Source organism: Moschus berezovskii, chromosome 1, assembly GCF_049115385.1.
Source record: "Moschus berezovskii isolate FMDL1 chromosome 1, NW_MosBer_1.0, whole genome shotgun sequence".
Classification (NCBI taxonomy): Eukaryota; Metazoa; Chordata; class Mammalia; order Artiodactyla; family Moschidae; genus Moschus; species Moschus berezovskii.
This window is the reverse complement of record NC_142460.1, coordinates 148364046-148369383: the sequence shown is the minus strand read 5'-3', so window position 1 is coordinate 148369383 and position 5338 is coordinate 148364046.

Here is a 5338-nt window from a genome sequence, read left to right as displayed (position 1 = left end):
AAGAAATGGGCATACCAGACCATCTCACCTGTCTTCTGAGAAACTTGTATGTGGGTCAAGAAGCAACAGTTAGAACCCTGTATGGAACAACTGATTGACTCAAGATTGAGGAGTACAACAGGGCTGTCTGCTCTCACCCTGTTTGTTTAACTTATATCCTGAGCATATCATGAGAAGTGCCAGGCTGGATGAGTTACAAACTGGAATCAAGATAGGTGGGAGAAACATCAACAACCTCAGATATGTGGATGATACTATCCTAATGGCAGAAAGTGAAGAGGAACTAAAGAGCCTCTTGATGAGGGTGAAGGAGAGTGAAAGAGCCAGCTTAAAACTAAAAAAAAAAAACAAAAACCCAAACAGATCATGGCATGCAGCCCCATTACTTCATGGCGAATAGAAGGAGAAAAGGTGGAAATAATGACAGATTTACTCTTTTGGGCTCTAAGATCACTGTGGATGGTAACAGCAGCCACGAAATCAAAAGACGATTACTTTTTGGTAGGAAAGCTATGACAAACAGACAGTGTGTTGACAAAGAGACATTGCCAACAAAGGTTTGTATAGTCAAGGCTATGGTCTTCCCAGTGGTCATGTATGATTGTGAGAGTTGGACCGTAAAGGTAGAATGACAAAGAATTGATGCCTTCGAACTGTCGTGCTGGAGAAGACTCCTGAAAGTCCCTTGCACAGCAAGGAGCTCAAACTAGTCAATCTTAAGGGAAATCAACCCTGAATACACATTGGAAGGACTGACGCTAAAACTGAAGCTCCAGTATTTTGGTCATCTGATGTGAAAAGTCTCTGATGGTGGGAAAGATTGAGGGCAGAAGGAGAAGAGGGTGTCAGAGGATGAGATGGCTGGATGGCATCACTGATGCAATGGACATGAATCTGGACAAACTTCGGGAGATGGTGAGGGACAGAGAGGCCTGGTGTACTTCAGTCCATGGGGTGGCAAAAGAGTTGGACATGACTGGGCGACCGAACAACAAGGGACGTAATATGCAATATGATGACTGTAGTTAACATTGCTATATGGCACATTTGAAGGTTGTTGAGAGAGTAAATCCTAAGAATTTTTGTCACACAAACACGCACAATTTTTTTCCTTTTTTGTATCTATATAAGTTGATGAATGTTAACTAAATTCATGATTATAATCATTTCACAAATATTAAGTAAAAAATTACACTGTACACCTTAAACTTATACAGTGCTGTATGTCAATTATATATCAATAAACTGGAAAAAAGATACATTTGCAAAACCAAAAACAATAATAACTCATTAAAACCACTCCAAAAGAAACCAAGACTGCGACTGTGTCATAATAAAAAACATTGTAATACAGGTTTACACCTAGAAAATGGATAATAAAACAATTCTGAGTGGGAAGCTCAGAAGAAAAGAAAAGGGGCAGTTTATCACAATAAGATTTTTGAGTACCTCTACAGCTGCTTCAAGCAAGAAAAAAACATCAAGCAAGGAAAAACAATTAAGTAAGAATAAACGGGGTGAGCATTGTAAACCAACAGCTAGTAATTTAGAAGAAACTGGAAAAGAGAAAGTGAGTAGGAAAGTCAGAATCAGAAAATCAATGTAGAAAAAAATTAGTAGATTTCAAAGTAGTTTAAGACATATGGCTTGCTCTCATACTCTACCTTGGGATGAAGAGTGGTCTTACCCCGCTAAGTAGAGTTTTAAAAGCTGCAGTAATTTCCTGGCATTCAGCATTACTTCAAGCTGTTAATGGAGTCAGGATGTTCTCCTCATTCATGCCTGCATTTATCTTCAAAAAATTATACTTTAGAACCCACATGCCCACTTTCAATAACCTTTGTATCTAATTCCCCAGTTTCTTTAATTGCTTACCTCATAAAATAATTTTTTATATTTTATTAAATTATTAAACTATAAAATTTATAATAAAAGCATTTTAAAAAGAAAAAAGTTAATTTTGATAAAATAATCTTTTTTTTTTTTTTTTCCTTTTTGGCCACACGGCATGAGAGAGCTTAGTTCCCTGACTAGGGATTAAACCCAGGGCCACAGCAGTGAAACCACCCAATCCTAACAACTGGACTACTAGGGAATTCCCCAAATTTATCAATTTTTAAAATTTGATACCATGGTGAGAACTTCTGCTGTTTTAGCTCAAAAACTTTTTTCTATTCCAACTCTAAGGGGATTTTCTCCTAGGTTTTTTTCCAGAAGTTCTGTGATGTTTTAACTGTTATGTTAGATCAATGACCCATTTGAAATTAAATATCTATAGTTTTTGAAAATTAAATTAATTTTGTATTTCTAGAATAAATTCCACTTCAGTTCAGTTCAGTACAGTTCAGTTCAGTCGCTCAGTCGTGTCCGACTCTCTGAATAAATTCCACTTAGTAATGACATATTGTTTTTGTATATTGCTGGATTTGATAAAAATTTTTGCATGTGTGTTCTAAGGGATATTGGTCTGTAGTTCTATTTACTTATAATGTTTCTATCTGGTTTTGGGGTATTAGGATAGTGTTGGCATCATAAAATGAATTGGAAATGTTTATTACCACTATTTTCTGCAGAAGTCTGTATATGATTAGTGATGTTCTCCTTTTAATATTCGTTTGGATATACCAGTCCAACAGCATGGGACTCGTATTTTCTTTGTGTAAAGTTTAAAATAATCAATTTCATGTTTTTTAAATGGGAGGCTGACATTTTTAACCCCTGTGCTAATCTTGTTAATTTGGCCTTTCAGGAGGAAATTTTCTATTGATATTTTATATAAATAGTCCTAGATTTCAACAAAACATGTCTTTATTGCTTTTAGTTCGTGGGGTCGCAAAGAGTCGGACACGACTGAGCGACTTCACTCACTAATGTATATAAGCCCCATAGTTTTGTCTTCTTTCATTCCTGTCTTTGGCAATTTTTGTTTTCCTTCATTTTTTCTGATAAGTCTGGAAAGAAGTTTATCAATTTTATTGACCTTTTCAAAGAACCAGTTCTTCGTTCAATGGATTTTCTCTATTGTTTATTTTCTATTTATTATTCTAGTCCTTATTTCATTCCTCCTACTTATGTTGGGTTTAATTTCTTTAACTTTTTCAAATAGAAGCTTAGATCATTGGTTTTTAAATGTTTCCTCTTTTCTAACATTAGCACTTAAAGGTACAGATTTCCCTGCAGGTTATTTTAGGTGCACCCTACAAATTTCGATGTTATTTTTCTTTAATAGTTCAAAGATAATTTCATTTCATTCAGCTCAACATTTTTTCTAATTTACCATGTTATTTATTCACCAGATCATGGTTTATGTAGAACGATGTAATTTAATTCTCAAATATTTAGCAATTTATTTCCAGATACATTTTGTCTGCTTTCTAAATTAATTGTGGCCATAAATTACATGCCATATGACTTTGATTATTTTACATTTATTGGAACTTCTTTTGTGACTCAACATATGACCTATCTTGAGGAACAATTCTTGTGCATTCAAAAATAAGATGTATCTTGTGTTGGGCATAGTTTTCTATAATTTTAGTTAGGACAGTCAGGGTGATATTGTTATTCATGTCTTCTATAATCTTAGAGAAATTTTCTGTCAAATCATTTGATCAATTAGTAAATTATGTTGAAATCTTCAGCAACATTTATGGATTTATTTTTCCTTTCAGTTCTCTTAGTTTTTGCTTTCTACCTTTTGAAGCTCTGTTATTAGACATATACATATTTAAAATTATGTTCTCTTAATTAAATGATTCTTTAATTATTTTGAGATCATTTACTTCAGTAATATTGTTTGACCTGAAGTTTATTTTGTCCTTTATTAATATAGCCATTTAATCTTTTTTATGACTAAAGATCTATCATTGTCTTTATATTTAAACGGTTATTGAAGAAACTATAAAGTTTGGCCTTGCTTTTTTATCCAGTCTGAATATCTCTACATTTTGCTGGATTGTTAGAATATTTGTGTAGATCCAGATTTCCACCTGGTATTATTTTTGGTGTGGGAAGCTTCCCGGGTGGCTCAGTGATAAAGAATCCAACCACTGATGCAGAATACACAGGAGACGGGTTCAATTCCTGGTCAGGAAGATCCCCCTAGGGAAGGAAATGGCAACCCACTCTAGTATTCTTGCCTGGGAAATCCAAAGAACAGAGAAGCCTGATGGGCTACAACCCATAGAGTTGCAAAGAATCAGACACAACTTAGCAACTGAACAGCAGAACAGCAGCATTATTGCTATATAGCCAATAATTTGGCCAATAGCCAAAATAATTTCCTTTATCATTGTAGTGCTTCACTGTTAATGACATATTTTCTTAGTTTTGTCTGAAAATGTCTTTATTTTGCCTTTATATTTGAAGGATATTTTAACTAGATATGGGATTTGATTAATAGTTTATTTTTTCAGTCCTTTGAAGATGTGTTTCCATCACCCTCAAGCTGACAGTGTTTTTAAAGAGAAACCAATTCTAACTTATCTCATTAATTCCAAAGTATACAACATGCCTTTTTTTTCCCCTTTGGTTAATTTAAATTTTTCTCTTTATCACTGATTTTCAAGTTTGATTTTATGTCCCTTGGTATAGTTTTCTTGAGCTTACTCTACTTGGGACTTACTGAGCTTCGTGGGGTTGTGAGTTTATAATTTCCTTGAAGTTTGAAAAATATTTGACAATTATTTTATCAAAAATATTTCTGCTCCCCTCCTTTGAAACATCATTCATACTTAAGTTGGATCACTTGATATTGTCTCATAGCTCACAGAGTGAATGTTTTCATTTATACGCAGACCTTGTGCTTTTTATATTTTAGCTTGAACAATTGTTAATTGCTATATCTTTAAGTTCACAGATCCTTTATTTTAAAATGTACAATCTGCCATTAAGTTCATTTTTTTCATTTTTATTGTTTTTTCATTTTGGACATATTTTTCAGGTCTAGATGTTCCTTTTAGTTCTTCTTTTGTATCTTTCTTTCCTCTCTTTTAAAATTCCTTAAAGTATTTCTAATTGCTATTTTAAAGAATGTGTCTGCTAATATTATTATCTATTTCATGGGTTTATTTCTACTAATTAATTGCATTCCTAGTAATTTTTATTTTCATGTTATTGGGGGTTTTAGTTTTCCTCCAAAGAATGCTGGCTTTTTTTGTGTGGCACAATTATTCATCCATTTAAGTAGTTTTGTTTATGAGATACTAGTCTAGCCTTAGAGCTTCCCAGGTGGCTCAGTGGTAAAGAACCTGCTTACAATGCAGGAGACGCCAGAGATATGGGTTCAATTCCTGGGTTGGGAAGATCCCCTGGAGGAGGGCATGGCAACCCACTCTAG